Source organism: Orcinus orca, chromosome 2, assembly GCF_937001465.1.
Source record: "Orcinus orca chromosome 2, mOrcOrc1.1, whole genome shotgun sequence".
Classification (NCBI taxonomy): Eukaryota; Metazoa; Chordata; class Mammalia; order Artiodactyla; family Delphinidae; genus Orcinus; species Orcinus orca.
The window spans coordinates 165,378,113-165,401,102 of record NC_064560.1 but is presented as its reverse complement, the minus strand read 5'-3'; the positions used below and the strand labels follow the sequence as shown (position 1 = coordinate 165,401,102).

General features: G+C 41.5%; 1 long non-coding RNA gene across 1 annotated transcript in view; it reads right to left on the bottom strand.

Moving 5' to 3' along the window:
• Positions 1–9,306: 9,306 nt before the first annotated feature.
• LOC117201075 (uncharacterized) overlaps positions 9,307–22,990 on the bottom strand; it is a 38,368-nt gene continuing 24,684 nt past the window's right edge. Inside the window, exons 2-3 of the long non-coding RNA XR_004483018.2 lie at positions 16,128–16,212; positions 9,307–9,364 (exon numbers count right to left, since the gene is read on the bottom strand). This is a non-coding gene — a long non-coding RNA (uncharacterized LOC117201075). The remainder of the gene's footprint in view (positions 9,365–16,127; positions 16,213–22,990) is intronic.

Here is a 22,990-nt window from a genome sequence, read left to right as displayed (position 1 = left end):
ACATGTAGACCTTACAACTCTATCCTTCTACTTAGCAATTCAACTCAATCTCAGCCTTCATATTGGCCTATGAAATTCCCCAGTCCAGTAAATTTGTTTCTAGTAAATGTCAGTCTTGATTTTGTTTATGAAGTCAGGTGGGCTGTGTTGGAGTTTGTCTCCACGTGGACCATCGAGCTCCCCACCAACTAAATAACTTGCCTGCCTTACATTGGTCTGATCACAAGGTGAGCTCTGGTCACAAGGAGAAATAATAATCTGTGTAAATGCAACACTTGGCTCCTTTTAAAAACAGCAAAAAGGTAAAAGCCCTACGATAATGGGACAAAACTGTCTTCACATAGGAAAGACAGACATTTTAAAAGCTAATCTCTAAACAAGTTTTATTAAAAGCTAATGCTGGGCTTCCCTGGTGGCGCAGTGGTTGAGAGTCCGCCTGCCGATGCAGGGGACACGGGTTCGGGCCCAGGACCAGGAAGATCCCACATGCCGCAGAGCGGCTGGGGCCGTGAGCCATGGCCGCTGAACCTGTGCGTCCGGAGCCTGTGCTCTGCAACGGGAGAGGCCACAACAGTGAGAGGCCTGCATACCGCAAAAAAAAAAAAAAAGCTAATGCTATCATGTGTTGAAACAAAGAGTTTATGAATGTCTAGTATATAAATAGTAGCAATAGAAGTCATATAGCTCTGAATCAACAACAAGGGAGACTGGAACTAATGTCTCTGCCACACACAGCAGATGACCTACACAATCATATGTGGCATGGCTCTGGATGCAATAATTTAAGAAATAACCAAGAGATGAAATGGATAGCAGGAGGTGAATTCCAGAAATTATAAAAGACATGATAACTGGTTAGGTGAAAAAGTGACTAAAGATAAGTGAGATCTGAGGCTTGAGTGAATCATTATTTGATACCATTAAAATAATTCATGGTTGAGTATAACCACAATTAGAATTCAGGTCTTCTGATCCCAAACCAAATATTCTTTTCATTGTGTCAGGCTCAATATTTCATTTACAAAAAAGCAAAATTATAACAATCACTGAATCAGATGGATTTATCATTGTTATCCCTAGCGTCTGGAATAGTGCCTGGCCTCTTAGATGTACTCAATGAATAGTAATTGACTGAATGGATGAGTGAGTGAATGAATGAAGAAAGTGGAATTTATTTCCACAGAAAGGATCTGACTAAATAAAAGAAGTTTTGTCTTTACATGTTGCTAGATCTTGCAAATGGTTTCCAATAAATTTCTAATAGCTTTTAATAGCTATTTTTAAAGGATCATAGGAAACCTTATATATACTTATGTCCACATTCCTAAATAATAGAAGAAATCCAATTAACTTTGTCTTTCCTTTTATAGGAGTATTCTTCATTTTAAAATAATAAAATAATCTATACAGTCCTTTCACTTTTAAATTCTGTGTGCCTCTAAGAGGAAATGTGCTTGATTAGTTCTCCTCCACAACTTACAATGAAGGAATATGCCAACTCCTCCCAGATAGATATGGCTGTGGTGGCCATATTTTTTTCACCAAGTGGAGTGAAACTAAACCTAACAACTAAACCTAATACTTAAATATGAATTTTCCTGAAAAGCCTAAGACATATGGACACGATAGGGATGAGTCTGAAATATGTATTTAAAGTCTGCATTATAGTTATGCTTCCTCACAACCATGCCCTTAAAGTGTCCTTGGCTGTATAGCAGGGCTGATGTTGGCCAATACGGCAAAATTCTGATTAGTCAGGAGTCTATTTTTATCGTCTGAGCCCATGTAATAGTATTTTGAATATTCAAAGAGTATATCTGTCATCTATGAGCTTAACTTAGTAGCAGGGGGGCTAAGTGAAGCTCTGGTAAACAGGATTGCATACAGATAACTTTGATTTTGTGGTAGGAGAGTTTTTATCCTTCCTTCACTCTCTCCCAATTACTACTTACCACTTTGCTCATCAAAGGACCTGGGATAAATTTTACATTCATCACATCAAATCTAGAACTCCACTATCAGCTGCAGATGAAGACAATTTAAAAAAAAATTTTATTGGAGTATAGTTGATTTACAATATTGTATTATTTTCTGCTGTACAGCAAAGTGAATCAGTTATACATATATCCACTCTTTTTTAGATTCTTTTCCCATATAGGTCATTACAGAGTATTAAGTAGAGTTCCCTGTGCTATATAGTAGGTCGTTATTAGTTATCTGTTTTATGTATAGTAGTATGTATATGTCAATCCCAATCTCCCAGTTTATCCCTCCCCCTCTATTTCCCCCTGGTAATCATAAGTTTGTTTTCCACACCTGTGACTCTATTTCTGTTTTGTAAATAAGTTCATTTGTATCATTTTTTTAGATTCTACATATAAGTGATATCATATGATATTTGTGAACTAAGACCAATTTTTACAGGTAGAAACTAACCTGAATAGTTTTGATTTTGGGGGGTTTTGTTTGGTTTGGTTTTTTGGTTTTAGGCTTAAGTCAGTCATGCTCTGACAGTATCATGGACCATGTAATATCTGGAGATTCCTCCTGTATTCATGACTCATAATTTTCCACTTATATAGTTCTAGAAAAACCAAACTGCTGGGTATGGATACTCATTAAATTGCTTTGCACAAAAGAAAGGATATTGCTCTTTTTATTACAGTCAAAATGAAAACTGAATAAAGTGTATCAGATTTCCCCTAATATCCCTACAATCTTCTCCAACTGCTAGAATCATCTCCCAAAGCTTTCTAGACTCAAGAGCACCTCAAGTTACTGTCCTCCTTTATGTTTCCCAGCCTCTTTGGTAGTCAGGTTGGAGCCATGTTCTAGCCACTAGGATGTGGACAGAACTTATTTAAGTCACTTCCAAGTCTGGTCATAAATGCCCCTGTGAAAATCTCCAGCTCTTTCTTCCCCTGCCTCGGTGATCTTGGAGCCTGCATATTCCACATGATCTCACGCTAAGAAAAAGGTAGGCATCCCAGATCCCTGAGTGTCCACTAGGAGGAAAACCACCCTACAGGCATTGGACTGTGACATGAGCACGGAATAAACCTTTATTGCTTTAAGCCACTAGTGTTAACTAACCAACAACCATACTGGCTGAGAGGATAATGGGGAGCTAAAATCCACCTCCTGACTTAATTACCAAACCACATGCCTTGGCACAGTCTTTTACCAAAATGAGTGAGCTTATCTGCATCTCATCCTCCTCTAATTCACATACAGATGCCATAGAACTAGCATGGCCCTGACTGAATCTCCACTCAATTAATCATCCTGCCTCCACTTTGCAATCCCTCTATAAGAGGATGCCAGATTAATGTTTCTAAAGCACAACACTGATCATGCCATTTCCTGCTCAGAAACCCCCAGAGGAGCCCCACTGCTTCATGGATTAAGGCCCCAATCTTTAACATGGTCTCCAAGACCCTCCACAATTCATTGAACAAATCCACCTATGCATCCTAGTTACTACCTTTGTCTTCTCACCCCCCCACCCCGTGTTCTCTGGCTCTGGAAGCCTGCATGGCATGAAGCCAGGAGCTCCCTCAGCCTGACTCCACAGAACAGGCATTCATTTTCCTAGCTTATGGAACCTCCACCTTCACTGACTCCGAGAATTTCCATAGTATAGAATTTCTTCAAGGCTTCCAAGCCTTCTGGAGTCACCTTTTCCTTTAATATCCAGATGCAAAAGCTCGTCTTTCATCCTGTGTATTATAAGGGCACCTCCATCTGCTAATTTGTGGGGGGGAGGGGGAATCTGTCTCACAGCTGTTCTTGAGTTCTTAATTCACTTTATAGCCTGCTCCTCCATTTTGGTTCTGCAGCATAACAAGAAATCAGCTGTATTCTCACCCCTGGTTGGACCCTACTTGTGAGCAGTGTGTCACTAGCAACTCATCTTACCATGAGGGAACCAAGAGGTGAGGGAAAGACAACAACATATAATACAGCTACTCCTACTCTGTGTAGCAGCTAGGATTCGCAGATGAGATACAGGATGTCTAATTAAATTTGACTTTGAGATAAACAGCAAATCATTTTTTTAGTATAAGCACATCCCAAGTATTGCATAACATACTTATGCTAAAAAATTTTTCATTTACCTGAAATTCAAATTTAACTGAGCATTCTGCATTTTTATTTGCTAAATCTGGCACCCCCAATAGAGGCCTCCCTTTCGTTAAATTCTTGAGCTTTGGTTCAGACTGGGGGTGGGGACGGGTGGAAGCAGGACTCTTCCGGCCAATGCATAATCCACCAAAAACACTGCCGTTTTAAATAACATTTCCCCCTCAGCGAATGCTTTTCTCCCTGTTATTCATGTGTTATAGTAATTTCTACACAGTAATATCCCACATATGACAAAAATAAGCTTCGTGAAGTCAGGAATATTATTCTTCCTATTCTTTCATTGGCTGGCTGGACCTCGGAGCCATCTTTCTGGCACTGACTATCTACTTGCTACATTAGTGTTTCAAGAATTCAAAACCAGCAACAGCACCAGAAATTTTAAAGCAGATAACAGAGTCATAAGAAAATGCCTTGGGCATCCTAGCACTTTCTCTGACTTACATTATGAGCCATGGATTTTTAATTTTGGATTTGCACATGTTTCCAAATATCTCCCCATGTCTTCCAGGTGACATGGGACATTCCAGGTGAATCAGACACTCATAGGAACACAGGTTATGCCTAGAAGTCATTCCTTTAAGATAGCTTGCCAGAGATGTAACTCTCTCCCTCAAACATAAAAGGTAGCACCTCCACTTGGTGGGTGTTATTTCATTCTCTTCTAAACACACTTACATGTTACCTGCAGCCTTGGAATGGAGCAAACGGGCCATGAGTTAACATATGTGAATCTCACAGCCTCACTGTCCAGCTCCTGCACCCTGTACTTTCTTGGTTGCTCATCTGGAAGCCAGAAAGATGGGTGGGTTAGATTATAAAGGCTAAACACCATAAAATGTATATAGGACCATTAGAAGCAAATGGCCTTGTTCTCTCAAGCACCCATATTCAAGCAGGCATTAGGCTCCACAGTCATTAGGTATCTAGCACGATGATTCTTTTCATAAGGAATGGGAAATTAATCACAGCCATGGAGGTACCCTGTACTTTCCTAGAGTAATAGTAGAAAGAGTAGGTGTGGTCTGGTTCCTTTAAACACATAATCTAGAGATGGGGAAATTTCCCAGACTGCTTTACGGAAATCTAATCCTTTTAGAGAATTTCAGTTACTTCACTAAAAAAATATGTGTACATATATATATCCAGTAGCAAAATTTTTTAAACTAGATAACATATACACATCATTAAAAAAATTCAAAGGATATGTACAAGGACATAACAAAATTCAAAGGATATGGAAAAGTCCCTCTTCCATACTGTCTCCTAATCTTCCTCCCCTGAGGTATCAGTGTCACCGGTTTGTATATCTTTCTAGATGTATTCTCTGAATATACAAGCATGTATGTATATGTTGCCTTAAAACAGATTTAATTCCTTTAAAAATCGTCTTTATTGCAAGAGTATAAAATATATGTAGTGATCTTTTTTTAATTTAATAATATAATCTCTCGAAGCGTTCCATATTAGTGCATGGCACTCTGGCTCAGTATTTTTGACTATAGTATAATATTTCATTGCATGAATGTACCACTAACCAATCCCAATATTGATCGACTTTTTGTTTATTTCCAACTTTTGCTATAATAAAAGCTTTTCAATTACTTCTCCCTGTTAGGAAAATGGCTTCAAGTACTACTGAGCTATTCAACAGATATTTATTGAACACCCATCCAATACACAGCAGCAGGCCCTGTAAACAATAATGAAACTAAGAATATTCCTACACATTTCCCCTTCTTCAAACTGTTTGGTCATTTTACATGTGTGTGCTCTGGGATTTGTAATTGTCCCTCCCAGGTCTGTAACTAAAGACTCCTTCTATTAAGGACTCATAACTAAAGACTCATCTATTAAAACACTAATCTTCTCTTCTAAATTTACTTTACTATGGCAAAGTGGGAGTTCCATAACTACAAATCTTTTAACTATCACATCGGAGACTATATATCAAGTCTCTGCAAAGATACACCTGTGCTTAATTTAGAATTACAGAATTTAAGAGACAGGGAAAAACCTAATGATCATACAAACGAACCTCTTTATTTTCTAGATGAGAAAAGTAAAGCTAAGAAAAGGAGAAATGGGGCTTTCCTGGTGGCGCAGTGGTTGAGAGTCCGCCTGCCGATGCAGGGGACACGGGTTTGTGCCCCGGTCCCGGGAAGATCCCACATGTCACGGAGCGGCTGGGCCCGTGAGCCATGGCCGCTGAGCCTGCGCATCCGGAGCCTGTACTCCGCAACAGGAGAGGCCACAGCAGTGAGAGGCCCGCGCACCGCAAAAAAAAAGGAGAAATGGCTGGGCCATGGCCAAACTCTAGCTTATTTTTCTGATACAAATTGGTTCAATATACTCCCCCATCTTCCATTTAAAAATAAAAACTGATTTTCACTTGTGGCCATGATGGAGTAATAGGGACCTGATTTACCCTCTATCTTAAACAAATGGAAACCAGACTAAATATATATAAAAAACTGTTTTCAGATATTAGACAACATGCAGCACAAAACAGTCATCTCTGAAAGAAGAAAAGCACATGACGTGAAACTATAATTGCCCCAGCTTACTGCCTAGAGAGATTCCAGGCTACAGTACAGGCAAGGGAACCCCACCAAGCCTGGCAGCTTCCCTGTAGTTAAGAATTCAGATTGGCTAAGGTAGCTAGAATTTGTAGGGTAGGAAAGCTGCACAGAGAGAGACAGAGAGTTCTAGAGTTCCGCAGGGCCTTCCTCTGGAGTCTTGAGCTGAATACTGATCAGCACACATGTGTGAGGAAACTACCTGGGGACAGGAAGAGAAACACCTGAAAGGAGCAATTACTGGCATTCACACAGGGCTGGAAATAATCCACATTCCCAACAGCCTGAATGGAAAAACCTTCTAACACACTGGGTGTCGTGTTGAGTACTCAGAAAGGCATTGCCTCATTAGCAGGCCAAGTGAGCCCTATATGAAAGGCGGCTCTGCTTCTGCCCACCAGAGTTTAAATGCAAGCCTCGAAAAGATCAAACTGTTTCCAAGTAACTTCACGGTGTCCCAGAACATAATTCAAAAATATTTAAAAGAATAAACCCCCTCCCCCCAAAAAAGTCCAGCCTCAAACAATGTGAAATTCACAATGCCTGTGATTCAATTTTTTATCGGTACTTTTTCTTTAACCAGGCATTCAAATTGAAGCAGGAAACCCCAGAATGAGGAAAACAAATAAATCCTTCAATAGAAACAGAGCCAGATATGGCACAGGTGATAAAATTAGTAGGCAAAGACATTAAAACTGCTATTATCATCAACAGCTCTTATAACTGTGCTCTGTATGTTTAAGAAAGTAGAGGAAGGAATGAGCTTGTTAAAGAGAGAGAAGGAAGGCTTTTTTTTTTAATGAAGTTCTATTCTTTTTTTAAAATTTATTTATTTATTTATTTGATTTTTGGCTGTGTTGGGTCTTCGTTGCTGCACACGGGCTTTCTCTAGTTGCAGGACCGGGGGCTACTCTTTGTTGCGGTGCGCAGGCTTCTCATTGTGGTGGCTTCTCTTGTTGCAGGGTACAGACTCTAGGCACGCAGGCTTAAGTAGTTGTGGCATGCAGGCTCAGCAGTTGTGGCTCGCGGGCTCTAGAGTGTGGGCTCAGTAGTTGTGGCACACGGGTTTAGTTGCTCCACGGCATGTGGCATCTTCCCGGACCAGGGCTCAAACCCATGTCCCCTACATTGGCAGGTGGATTCTTAACCACTGCACCACCAGGGAAGTCCCAGAGAAGGAAGATATTTAAAAAGACCAAAGTTGAGCTTCCTAAGATGGAAAATTCAATATTTTAGATGAAAACTCTGAACTGCTATGGGAATTATAATTTTTGCCATTATTTCCATCTTATCAACACCATAATGAAAATAATATTTTCATTGGGTCTAAAAATACTCCTTTTCATATAAAAATCTCAATGTGTATCAAAACCATCAATGTAGAGTAGTGTTTGCACAGTAAAAATATGTTAGCTGCACTCACTATTGGTATTTATAAAGAACAGAGCAGCGCACAGCTTTTTCTAGATGCAAAACATGTCAAGCCAAGCATAACTCCTATTCAGAAGTGTTTCAAGTCCAATGAAGAACAAAAAATTGGGTTCTGGGACTTCATTTTAAAGCTTGGTACATGTGTAAATTAAAGAAAAAAGTTCTATATGTACCACTTAGACATAAAATAAAGCTAGAGATTTTTAGACCCTTGCCGGGATCGGTGATGTTAGTATTCCCAACAATTTGTTGATGAGCTGCAGTCTAAAGTACCTAACCTAAGAAATAAAGATAAGAAGGAGAAAATGAAGCAAGAAGCAGAAGTAGGACCCAAAAAAGTAACTCTTATGTAAAGTGGGAAAAAATGTGAGGACTGCGGTTTACAAGTGCATATGAATCTCCCTGACAGAGGCTGAGGAGGAGATAACATGAAAGTGCAATTAAATTTAACCAACAGTTATCGAGTGCCTGTTATCTGCAATACACTGTACCAAATGAAGTACTATCCCTTTCCTCCAGCAGCACAAAATATGATGCAAGAGATGGATGCAGATACATAAATAATCGTATCATAAGTCAGATTGATAGCTGCAATAACGGAGACGTAACAACAGCTACAGGAGACCAGAGGAATGAAATAACTGGTTCTTAGGGTAGGAAAATAAGGGAAAACTTCACATAATAGGTGACATTTGAACTGTGTGCTAAAAGACACAAGGGATTTTACTATATATAAATGGGGATTACCTGGTTATCCTCCATTTAATTTCCCCCTCCCTCATACCACCATTTATTCTCTGCCTCTCTCTGCCCCACTTTTTAATCAATAGACTGCATCATCTGACCATTCTTGGTGGTTGGCTGGCTCCTAGTTGAGTTTGGCCAATTAAAGACACCTGCCAGAGATTAGCGGGAGGAGGAGAGTTTGGGGTGTTTATTCACTGTCCCCTCTCTGCTACGGCATGTGGTTTGGCAGTGGCTCTAACCCTCCCTGCCTACAGTTCCTAGTGATGGCCCTCTCTCCAAGGCTTCAGCTCTCACCGAGATGTGGTAATGGTATTTCACCCCCTTGGCCTTTGAGCCTACAGAAAATAAGAGCATCCCACTCTGTCACTCTATGGATGTCTCAGCCACTCTTGTAGCTTCCCTTTACCTTGACTGTATCTCTGTAAGTCGTCCCTTTGTTTGAAGCATCTGAGCTGAATTCAGTCCTAGACAGAGAGAATAGTATAAGCAAAGGCAAGAAGGAATATATGTCATGATTCAGGAACCATGACTGCACTATGGGGAACCTCATGGGGTGGGAATCTAGGCTAGAAGAGAGTGGTTTTAGAGAAGTGGGGTCAGATTGTGAGCACCTCACTAAAGAATTTGGGCTTTATTCTTGGGTAAGCGTAATCCAATGGTGGTTTTCTTCCCCCCCCCCAGTGGTGGTTACTGAGTGGATACAATCAGGTCTGTGTTCCAGGAAGACCTTTCTACAAGCATGTGGAGGATGGAATGAAGAGGAAAGAGACTGAAGGTGAAGATGCCAAGTAAGAAGTTACTGCAACAAGCTCCTAAAATGGGGCATAGGATGGTGGTAGGGAGAATGGATTTGAAATGGGTCAGTATTAAAATCTACAAGGCATGGCAAATAAGTGAATTGAGCGGCAAAGCCAAAGAAAATTTTAAGGGTGGCTTCTAGGTCTCCAGCTTGGGATAATGTGAGAGTGGTAGCCCTATAAACACAGAGACAGAGGTTCTTTGAATGGGGAGCATGAGTTTGATTCGGATCACCCAGAAAGTGAAGTGCTGTGGAGCATCCAGTCTGAGATGCTCAGCAAAGAGCTGGAAATTTGGGTCTATGTATCAGGAGAATGTAAGACCTAAAGATAAAAATTGATATTCTAGAGCTATGGTTCTCAGTCCCGGCTGTACTTGAGAATCACCTAAGGAGCATGTTAAAAATAGATGCCAGGATTTCCCTGGTGGCACAGTGGTTAAGAATCCGCCTGCCAGTGCAGGGGACACGGGTTTGAGCCCTGGTCTGGGAAGATCCCACATGCCGCAGAGCAACTAAGCCCGTGTGCCACAACTACTGAGCCTGTGCTCTAGAGCCTGCAAGCCACAACTACTGAGCCCACGTTCCATAACTACTGAAGCCTGTGTGCTTAGAGCCCATGCTCCACAACAAAGAAAAGCCACCGCAATGAGAAGCCCGCGCACTGCAACAGAGTAGCCCCCGCTCGCCACAACTAGAGAAAGCCTGTGCGCAGCAACAAAGAACCAACACAGCCAAAAATAAATAAATAATTTTTTTAAAAAAAGCATCTGTTTAAAAAAAATAAGACAGATGCCAGGATTCAACCCCAGATCAATCAAATCCAATTTCTTGGTGGTATCAGGAATCAGATTTAATTGGTATGGATTTAATCAGACTTGATTGGATTTAATCTGGGTTTGCATGATAAAAGAGCTCCCAGGTAATTCTTATGTGCATCCAGATTGAGAAGCACTAATTGAGCAAAGTAGGAGCAACTAAGAATGGGTACTTGAGGACAGCAGCATTTAAGGTACTGACACGGGAAACGATAGAGTGGCAGATAAAGGCAGTCAAAAGAATTTAATCAGGAGAGTAGCTAAGCACATCACATGCCATGAACGGGTGGAAGAGGAATGAGAAGAAGTCATTACTGATCTCCGGGAAAGCAGTCTTAGTTGCTGCAGAAGCCAGCTTGCAAGAGGCAAGGGGCAGATTTTAGATAAGGAATTGGAGGGAGGGAGGGTAGACTACTCTTCCAAGGTTGGCTATGTAGGAGAAGATAACCGGTAACTTAAGGAGCAAAAGCATTGAAAGTTTTTTGGACTTTAAGAAGGAATGCAGGGCTTCCCTGGCAGCACAGTGCTTAAGAATCCGCCTGCCAGTGCAGGCGACACAGGTTCAAACACTGGTCCGGGAAGATCCCACATGCCGCGGAGCAACTAAGCCTGTGCACCACAACTACTGAGCCTGTGCTCTAGAGCCCACGAGCCGCAACTACTGAAGCCCATGCGCCTACAGCCCGTGCCCGGCAACAAGAGAAGCCACCGCAATGAGAAGCCTGCACACCACAACAGAGAGTAGCCCCCGCTCGCCGCAACTAGAGACAGCCCGCACACAGCAATGAAGACCCAACGCAGCCAAAAATAAATAAATAAAATAAATTAATTTTTAAAAAAAGGAATGCATTAGTTGATGAAGGTAATGAAGATACACCGTAGAGAAGGGGTTACTGGAAGAGCAGGGCTGCAGAGGAGCCTGGAGGGGGTGGCATCAAGGTTATCAGGGGAGTCAGACCAGGAAAGGCATACCAAAGAGACGGGTTTCATTTGAGAACAGTTGAAGGAGTTCAAGCCATTTTTTTCATAATGAGTTGGAAGACATGAGTGCCTGCAGAAAGCAAAGAAGGCACAAGGAAGAGGGAAACAGGGCAGAGAAGAGTTATTGAGAGCTTCCCACGTGCCAGGGACTATGTTGAAATTCTACCAAGTTACCCCATTTGGTAATTAAATGTGCTTTTGAAGGACAAATATTGTCAGATGGAATAAGAAGCAAATAATTAGGCTTGTTCTGCCCAATTTCAGCCATCTAGTCACCTTGCTCCTCTGGTACCATTACTAATTAATGGCCCTTTAAAGCTTGGCCTGCAATTAGTTTTAAGTTAAATGCTCATTTCTACCTGAACAGGGAAAGATTTCAGTTATGATAATATTTCCTTAGTTTAGTTTAAAGGGAAAAGCCATGGAAGAACACTTAAGAAAGAGAAAAGGCCTATTATTGGGAACGTTTCATTAGTGAGTGCAAGGAGAACTGGAGTTTCAAAAAGTTAGTGTTTAATGGTCTGAATGAATGGCAATAAATATTTAGGAAGTAGAATTAACCTGCATATTTTTAAGTTCCTCTTTTAAATGTAAAAATGTAAGTTGAGTTTACAAGTCCATCAAGGGCTAGGGCTGTGCTACCTCCTTCTACAATGCCTGAGCAATGGTGTGGACTCAGTGGGTAACAGCTGAGGACTGAGCCATCCTACTTTGCCAGACCCTCCCATTATTATCCACGCCTTGTGGTACAGGCAAGCAGGCCAGCAAGCTAGATGACTTCCAATTTTCCAGATGCAAATGGAGCCTCTAGATGGGAAACTTGGGACACTGGCTATCCTATTCTCTTAGAAACACTCTCCAAAGTGGGGATCAGGACCTTTAGAAGTAGCTACCAAGGGTTTCCTTCACTGACATCCAGTGAACCAAACGGGGGAGTGGGCATAGCTGCAAGGAAAGGCAGAAGACTTGACCAACCTATTGGAATGAGCCTTGGGGGACCCCAGAAGGATGATCTCTCAGCTTCCAGAAGTTCAGTGGGAGTGGAGGTGGGGATGAGGTTGCAGGAAGGCTGGGAAAGGCTGGGATGAACTCAGGGTAGCACCCCTATTTGACTCTCCACAGCTTAAATACTGAACCACTATAAATTATTTCCAAAGCCATTCTTGGACCCCTTGCCATAGGCTGCTGAGCCTTGCCTTAAAAGACTATAGTGCCTGGCATGTAAGGAGGTCGGTGCTCACTAGGTAGTTATTGAATGTGAGAACTTTGCTCACATGATTCCGCTTCCTAGTGTTCCTACATATTATTTTTATTTGTTTAAAATTTTCCTTGTAAAGTTTTAAGTATTACTATATTTTTTCATAATTCTTTACATTAAATAGTCAAAGAAAAATTTTGATGCTATAAGGTATACTCACTATGTAGACAGGCAGACGTTTTCCTAATCGTCCTGTGGACTTATTTTGCCTATAGTCCTGAAAGTTATCTAACACAGGTGTACTGAGGGAGTATTAATTTGAAACTCCAGGGTGTTCTGTCCTCTGTTTCCGAAATTAATAGCTTTCAAGTGAAATTGTTGTGGCTAGAACACCTTCAAGGGTTACATCACCTGACACTTACTTAATGCATTTCTTAAGAGAACGCGTTATTTCTCTCCCAGAGGCTAGTTTTTCTCTATTACATCCGGGCAGGTAGATACAAGACAAACATTTTCATTTCATCTCCATTCTAAAAGCTCAAAAGGACGACAAAATCAGAACTAGAACCCACACCTTTGGCTTTATTGCAGATTTCATCCTATTTAACTTTTATCCACAGGCCTTCTGTTCCTGGTGGCTGGAATTATAGACAAACTGGCTTAAAACAAACCTCAGCTTTCTCTCAGCTTTTTCCTTAGCAGCTCATCTTCTTAATTCATGACCACACCAGCTTGGTCAAGTAACTCCTAAACTATAATAACAAGAACAGTAAACATAATTTTATATAGGATCTTTCATACAGCTCCATTGCAAAGTGGTTTGCCAACTTAAGAGTTATAGAATTACAGAGCAGCATTACTGAATTAAATAATAAGTAACAGCTGGTACTAATAATTAACTTAATTTATGGTCTAGCAGAACTGTCACAACTGAGGCAGCTCTCCCTCCGCCCACGGCTCCGTCTTTCCTTCCCCCTCCTTCCTCCTTCGGCAACAGCGCCCGAACCAAGTGCTGAGATTGTTATGTTAGTCACCATAAAGTCAAGTCATTTCTTTACTCTGTAGCTTTAGGACCTTATGCTATTAAGAATTTCTAACCTTTTTGGAGTTGCATTACCCCATCATTGTTTAACTTCACAGCTGCTTCTCCTGATGTCAGGCACTTGGTGGGAGGGGCTCACTAGGAGACATTGAAATCTCTCAGGAATTTGCAACAACCTCAGAAGGGCTCTTGCTTTTCGCCAGGTCAAGGTTGACACGCGTACTGTTCTACCTGGTAACCTTGTAAAGAGGTTTCACTTAAATCAAGGGACTAAAACTCAGACACATCAGCGAGGTCATACTGGAGTCACACGGCAGAAATTGGGAATGATTCTGTCTTTCCAGTGTCTGTGTATGGCAGCTTTCCATGGACACTCTGATCTCTGTGGTAGTTGGAAAGAATTCAAGAATGTTCTTATACAAACCTGAATTAAATACCCATGTAGCTTAGATTTAACACGGAATGCTGATTTTATCATATTTATTAATCACTTACTTCCCTATCTACTGACCCCTAGGCTCTAAGTTCTAAAGCAGGAATATGGGCTTTCCCTTCAATCAAAATAATGAAACTTGGTGACCAAACTCTCCAGGGCCACCAAAGCTGCTCCTTCTGTAAGATATGTTCTTGGGGCCAAAGGGAATTAGAACTTGGAGGCTTTTTACATTGTCTGCAGCAGCATGAGGGATAATTGCCAGTGTACTCTAACTCTGATAAAATTGCCAACTTATCTGAATGAAATGTATCTCAATAACACTCCATGCTGGGGAGGGGGCCCTGAGCAGGAAGCAGCACTAATGTTTTATGTACCTTTTATTATTGTGTAAAACGATTAACTGACAATTTATTACTAGGTTAAGATATCAAAACAATTAAAATGAACATAGAAATCTAACATTGCCAGACTCTTCCGGACTACATGAGCGTAACTGACATATGCATCTTTCTCCTTCTCACATGAAACTCTTCACAGGAACTCAGCTGTCTCTCTAACACCTCCCTACCTAGAGGTGACAGGCAGGCCCAGGTCTGGGTCCCATCAAGCTTGGAGTTGTTTTTGTGTCAGGGCAAGAGGTCTCTTGGTTTTGCTGAAGATGAGCTTATCCACTATAAAATAAATCAGTGCTGTTTAACTGTGGACTGAACCAAGAGAGATTCCCAGTTCTTGCCATACATTCTTCCTGATTTTGTCTGGCTGATATTACCACCAAAACAGAAGACTTCCCGACAACTGTCCACCAAATCCCACTGCCCTGCAATATCTGCTAGAGAAATAATCCAGAAATAATCCTCTGTTTGCCAAATAGAACAGGAAATTTCCTTCTACAGAAAGTTCTTCAGTTTTACCCTTTGCTTTCCCAGAATGAGTACAGACCTTTTATATTCTTATATTCAGAGGGTCTAAATCCTTCTCTAAGAGTCAGCGTCAGACAGACTTGATTTTAATACCAGTGGCACCAGTTACTTGTTATAAGGCTCTCTGAGCCTATTTCATCATCTGTAAAATGGGGCCAAGTCTAGTGAGAGCTCATGGTACCCCTGCCGCATTCCTGCTATTCCCTTCCATTCCTTGACTACGGTGATTGTCACCCTGCATTTTACTGCCTACAATATTTGCCATGTGTAGCAACTAGTTTAATTATGATAATATGAGTTGGTAGAAAATAAATTTTTGAAAGTGATCAGACTAATTTTGCAATTTCCTGGGCTCATTTCAGAGGGTGGTCCAAGGAACTAGGCAAAGACCAAGGTTCTCAGTCCTCACTGAGCCTTGGGAACCCCCCTCACCTTCCAACTTAACAAATGACCCTGGATGTTTATTTATTAGAGACTGAAGAGCTTTTGTAAACCAATTACCACGAGCAAACAGCATTTACTGTAAAGCAATGAATTACAGTAAACCCTACCGTATCTAAATTCATTGCTCTAAGCCACAGATTGTAGGGAATGGTTAGGTTTAAAACTCACAGTTGGTTAAGATTGAAGATTTATAGGCACTCTAGTCCAGCTCTCCTTGGGGAGCCAACAGTGCCAAAGTAACAGGTCTAGAAGGCCAAATAACCTGTATCAGTGTCACCTTTGGTGTTTCATTGAAGGCAGGGGATAAAAGGGAGAAGAAGAGAAAATCCTGGGTTTACCCAAACACCTTCTTCCCAGGACATTTGAGTATGTAACACATTACAGGTATACTGACTAATAAAATAAATAGAAAAATCGTTGTTGTCCAGTTAAACATGGCAGATTAAACACTCACATTTATCTTTATTCTCACAAAACCAATTCAGCAAAGGAATTTTCCAGTGACATAAACCCACAAAGACTAAAATACACTAGATAAAGACACAGCAGATGAGAGAAACAATAGTCAAAGAAAGCAGAAAACTAAACTTACAGGAGAAACAATCAGTCTCAGAATTCCAGAAAGACTCAGACACTGGGGCAATGGATACCTCCAAAGGTCGGAGTGCTGGACAGGCCTAAAAACAGGAGGATTGGTTGAAAGTTTGTATAAAACCCATTCAGATCACTTCTAGTTCCCCTCCCTGAACCCTCCCTTCCAGGCAGCTGCCCCTCCCACACTCCTCCAGGGTTTTATTTGGGAGAGGGACACTAGACACAGTTTGAAGAGGGGTGGATAGTGACACTGAAGACAGTCTGAACACTGCTCCCTTCCCACACTTGGTCTGTGGCACATTAGTTACTGGGCTTATAGCCCAAAGGTCAAACTGTGGGATTTTCTGAGAAAACTGACAGGCCCAAGAAAAATTGGGATCCCAGTTATTGACTCAGAGCCCACCTAGATTGGCCAAATTTAGCATATAAAAATACAGCATGCCCAGGTAAACTGAATTTCAGATAAACAACAGATAATTTCTTAGTATAAATATGTCCCATGCAATATATGGAACATACTTATGTTAAGATGTTATTTCTTCCTTATCTGAAATTCAAGTTAAACTGGGCATCCTGTATTTCATCTGGCATCTCTATCTTCCCCCCCAAATTCCAGTCGGCTTCTTAGTGCCTCATTCTTATACAGGAACAAAAGCTAAGAACATCAGATGTGTGAGAAAAGCCTCTGACAGGAAAGACAGGGGCCCAAACCAACTAACGGTACAAAAGAACTCAGAAGAAACAGAAACACTGAAGGAAACAGAAGAGAACTAAATGTCCTAGAATGAATGTCATCAGAGAGATCAGAGAAAAAATGCTCATGAAACAAGAACAGTATTCTATTTAAAAAAGAAGAAGAAAGGGAGAAAGGGGAAGAAGGAAGAAAGTTCAGAAAATAAGAAAATTCTTAGAAATTAAAACTTTACTATAAGGTTGGAAGATAAGCAGAGGAAGTCTGGTGTGGGGTGCTGGAGCCCAAGGCAGGTAGGAGGATATCTGTGCAGAAACGCCCCAGCACAAGGCAGGAGAAGTACAAGGTAAATCTGAAAGAATACATTGTGCTGGAAAGCAAAAAACTGCTTAAAGAATGATGGGGATATGTCAAAAGGACATGACAGGCAGCTTGAAGGACTCCTATTGACTAAATTGGGGGCATCAAAAGACATACTGAATAAATTAAACATTTGATGAGTAATGGGATATTTGTATAGTACTGTGGGGGGCAGGAGGGTGAAAGTAATTAATAGCAATTTATTGATGTTCTGTTTTGTTTTGTTTGTTTTTTCACCGCACTGCGCAGCTTGCAGGATCTTAATTCCCCGACCAGGGATTGAACCCAGGCCCACGGCAGTGAAAGCGCTGAGTTCTAACCACTGGACTGCCAGGGATCGCCCATATTTGTATATTTTAAATTAACTCCCCACTAAATACTTATTTTTTTTTCTTTTTTTTTTTTTGCGGTACACGGGCCTCTCACCGTTGTGGCCTCTCCTGTTGTGGAGCACAGACTACGGACGTGCAGGCTCAGCGGCCATGGCTCACGGGCCCAGCCGCTCCGTGGCATGTGGGATCTTCCCGGACCGGGGCACGAACCCGCGTCCCCTGCATCGGCAGGCGGACTCTCAACCACTGCGCCACCAGGGAAGCCCTAAATACTTCTTAATTACAAAATAACTGGCCTGTAATTTTCAAAAGCATCACAATCATGTAAGTCAAAGAGACTAAGGAATCTAGACTGAAGGAAACTAAAGACATAACTGAGACAACTATTAAAACTTGAATGGGACCTAAGTTATTGTATAGTAATATATCAATGTTAACTTCCTAATTTTCATAACTGTATTGTGGTTTTGTAGGTTATGTCATAGGAAATACACACTAAAACTTGGGGGGTGATAGGGCAACAAATCAACAATTTACTCTCGGTGGTTCAAGGAAAAAAGTTCTGTACACTGTACTTGCAACTTTTCTGAAAGTGATTGTTTCAAAACAACCAAAAAATATATATACCATGCAGTTGTCAGGATGATTGAATGGGCTAATATATATAAAAGACTATGGGTGCTATAAAACAGTGGTTTCCTCACATTTGGACTTCATGGTCCGGGAGCACTAGTTACCATCTTTTTATTTCACTACAGGATGACGTTAAGAAGAATAAAACTACCATCAATTATTACTAACATTTCATAAATAATTATGTCTGTGAGGGGCATCTTACTTTGGCAGGGATACAATCTCTTTAAAATTGAATGCGTTTGCCTCTAAGTGAAACTCAGCACATTGTCTCTCTTCTTGTAATTTTGCTATTGCACCAACTTGTGAAAACATCTTCATGAACCAGGCTATGTTGCTAGATTTGGGACCCAATTTTTCCTCTCCCCCTGCCCACTCACCTACCCTAAAAGGCTGCACTGTCCAATAAGGTCACTAGCCACGTGGGGCTATTAAGTTCTTGAAATGTGGTCAGTCCATTTTAAAACATGCTGTAAGTGAAAAATACACACTAGATTTCAAGAACATAGTATGAAAATAAAAGATCTCTCCTGAATAATTTTTATATTGTTTTCATGTTGAAATAATAATATTTTGGACATATTGAGTTAAACATAATATATTATTAAAGTTAATTTCACCTGTTTCTTTTTTACTTTTTAAAACATGGCTACTAGAAAATTTTAAATTACATATGTGGTTCATTTATTTTCCCTGAACAGCACTGTTCTAAGGTCAATCCTGTCTTTTCCAAATCAGTTTACAGGCTTTTGTTATGCTGAGTTAGAAGACGAAGAGAAATGGGATTGGAGAGGAGGGAGGAAAGGGAACGGGGCAATGAAGAGGGGGAATGAGCATGTGGCCTGGGTACGGGGGACAGTTTGAGGGGTCCCGTGAGTAAAAGTCTCTGTCCGGTGCAGATTAAGGAGAGAAAAAGAAGTATTTAAGAATTTAAGAAGTATTCCTGGGTTACAAATCAGATTCCCTTTAGTGTTCTTTTAGAGTTTTGCATCTCTACAGGTTGTAATGCAAGTTTACCTTCTTCTTGGCTCCTGGTTTACCTTCTTTGATTATGGTTCTGGGAAACTGAGCTTCCTGAGGGCTTCAGGATTTATTCAGGTTACTTTATTATTCTAAATATTCATGGAATTAGTCCAGATAGATTTTTAGGACTTTTCTTTCCATCTGTTTTCCCCACTCTTTTCACCCTTCCAACTGGGGCCCAGAGTATAAGAGTAGGTTGCTCAATGCTGGAACGACCCCTCCGGATTCCCACCCCACCCCATCCACCCGATCTCCTGTCCCGTTAGACCTCACACAGCATTCCTGTGGGGTTGACAGGTGATAGTACTAATGGAGGTCTCATCCCAATTGAGACCTGTCTTACCCACTAGGCTCCTTTTTAGAAAAGAAGAATCATTTGCTTAATGAGATGTCACTTTCCTACTGTCCCTGGGCATTAATTATTAGGCACTTTACACTTCCTCTGAGGCATATGGTTCCAGATACACACTGCTCCCTCTCATGGGGAAATCCACCTTCTGAAATGTAGGAACAAGTCTTCAGAATGGGGGCACAAGAGACAGACACCAGCCATAGCCAATGCATCTGACCAACTCCAAGTGTGCCCGCCTGCCTCAGGCTCTGGAGAGGTCTAGAGAAGCTGCAGTCCCGTCCCTAGGGACTAAATAAATTGCTCAAGGACACACAGCCTTTCCACCTTTCCATTTCCCATTTCTTCAACTCTTCCCTCTCCCCCAACTTTCCTTTTCTAGTTCTCTCTTGCTCTCCCTCTTCCCCTTCCAGAAAGAGTCTGTATCTTCTGTAGAACCATAGTGTGTATGCAGGGCCACTTTGCTACTTCTCCTGACGGTATTGCATTTTAAGCCTTTTAACTGGCTACAGAATGAAAAACTGGTTAGAAAGACTTTCAATCTCCAGGATATAGTTGGAAACTCTAGGATATTTTGAGGGGTGGGAGCCCTTTCCCAGGGCTCTGAAAGCATAACACTTTAGTAAACTGCTCAATTTAGTTGGGTGAAGTAGATCTTTTCAGGAGTCTATTCTGAGGGATCCTATAGCTCATTTGCCACTACTGCCACTACTGACCAAAGTGATGCTTTGAAAAGGGCACAGAGCTTTGGCAGGGCATATGCTGAGTACTTGATCTGGTGTGCTGGTGTGTATTAATAGCAATAATTTATAATAATGTCATTGTGATCAGAGTGTAAGACTTTCTAAGGATTTCCTTTCATTGCAACATACCAGAGAAGTATTAAAAATCAGAATAAAAACTTGTGTAACAGCTTTCCAGGGCCCAATCTTTCCAAGGTTGGTTCATTCAAGTCTTACCTCAAATGTCACCTCCTCAGAGATGTCTTTCCTGACTACTTACTCTACAGTAGTAATTCCCCAGCCCCATTCACTCTGCATAACACGACAGTGTATCACTTTCTCCATAATATTTACCACTACCTTAAATTTTCTTGCTCACTCATTAACTGGTTGTCTTCCCCATTAGAACATAAATGCCACAAGAGGATTATTGTCTGTCTTGTGCTGTGTCTACAATGCTTGGCACATCTTAGGTGCTCAATGATTATTTGCTGAATGAACAAGTGAATGAATGAGAGAGTGAGCAAAGGGAAGAATTTATCAGGCATTAGGAGAGGAATCATGCCCCTCTTTGCTCTTTAGGGGGCCAGGGTAATTGCAAACACTCAGCCACTCATTGGAAATTGCAGAATATTTAAATGAAGCCACAGACAGTCAAGGGTCTTGCTGGTAGGCTGCCCAATATATCTGAAAGAGAAATCCGGTGTGCTTTAACTGGAAGTGATACTCCCCAAGATAAATGTAGCCCAAAAGGGTAGAATACCCTGGGAAAGTTCTTGCCAAAGAGATTAGAATAGAGTGAGGGAGAAAAGATTAACGTGAAGTTGATCACTCTGAACTTCAAAAGGTACATACTGTACCTGGGAACACGGCCAAAGCACGAGGGGCGGATGTAGATTGCAAACCCTCAGGTGCAAGCCCTGGCTCAAAGAGAAGGCATGTGTGGCCCAGGAAGGATGTGACATTGTAGAACATGAAATCAACAGGCTCATTAATGATACAGATGTAACTAGATTTCAAGAAGGACTTGGGCCTATTAGGAGGGTCATCCCAGATCCCTTTTGGCAAGATTTCAGACAAAAATATGTGTGGTCCTATAGCACTCTATTGGGAAAGGCATAAACCTAGGTGAGCCTGTCTGGACCAAGTGGACAAAGGCAGGTCAGTGGAACTTCCCTCCCTTCAAATGAATACCTGCCAGCACCTAGTGGGGTAGGGGCAGGATGCTATCAGCTGGGGTCTGCTCCCTTGAGGCAAGAGGATGCTTGCACTTGTATGAGCTCTTCACTTTTCAAAATGGTTTCATGTCTGTCACCTCATTTTACTCCCATTTCAAACCCGTGAGGTTGGGAGGGCAGTTGCTATTTTCATGGCCGTGTATAAACACGGAGACTGAGCACAGTAAGTTTGTGGCTTGCCTAGAATCAACTTGCTTAAAACAGTAGGAGAAACAGTGCTCTCGCCGCAAGTTTCTAAACATGTGGAATCCTGCAACAGAACTACTTGAGAAACAGGGCTTCCCTGGTGGCACAGTGGTTAAGAATCCACCTGCCAATGCAGGGAACACTGGTTTGAGCCCTGGTCCGGGAAGATCCCACATGCCGTGGAGCAATTAAGCCCATGCACCACAACTACTGAGCCTGCGCTCTAGAGCCTGCGAGCCACAACTACTGAAGCCCATGCGGCTAGAGCCCGTGCTCTACAACAAGAGAAGCCACCGCTATGAGAAACCCATGCACTGCAACGAAGAGTAGGCCCCGCGTGCTGCAACTAGAGAAAGCCTGCGTGCAGCAACAAAGACCCAATGCAGCCAAAAATAAATAAATTTATATAAAAAAAGAACCACCTGAGGAGCATATTCTAAATGACCCGCCTCATAAATCCTTAATAAGAGGACCCCTGGGGTCAGGGTCCAGAAATCTGTGCTTTTTTTTTGAATTCCAGGTAATTCTTACGCATACGAATCATTTAGCCTGGCATACCATCCTCAACTCTAAAACAGTTTGTAATCCCTGGAGCTCTTAGCTCAATTCTGAGCTCATCTATTCCCGTGTTCTTTTTCCTCAAATACTCCATATTTGAACTGGAAACACAGGGAGTTCCTTAGAAGAGAGGGTTGTGTGGTTATTAAGAGAAGGGTGAACAAACGTTGATAGGGACTATTTGAAGCTCCAGCGAGGAACACTTGTTAAACAATCATTATTAAGCTGCAGGTTGTAAAACATGGCAAAGCCTGGGAAGCTGCTTGCTCTTCAGTGATTAAAGCAACTTGCAACCCAACTAGCTGATCAAGTGTTCCAGGACTCAAAAGAATTGATGAAGGGCTTTAGAGTCATCACAGCTGGCAAAGCCAAAGCTCCACTGGCAGGCTGGAGGGTTGTTAAAACAAGATATGTTGCAACAAGTTCTGGAGCAAAATAAAGCAAGCGCTTTCAAACAGCTGTTGAAAGTTTACAAAGTAAGGATGAGGGGAGGATCTACCACAATATCCAAGGCAGTTTAAGGAAAAAGGACCAATAGAGAATGGATTCTTAGGAAGTGGGGAGCAGGATTTAGAATCCATTTTTGATGTAAAATGTTGTAAGTTTGTATAAGTGAGTCACTAAGAGTAGTGTCCTTACTTCTATAGTAAATACCTTACATTTGTACAGCTCTTTATGGCTTAAAATCCTCCATGTAACAACTCTCAAGGGATCCTATAGCACCTTAAAATTACAAAGCCCTTCCACCATACTTCATTACTTATAATCT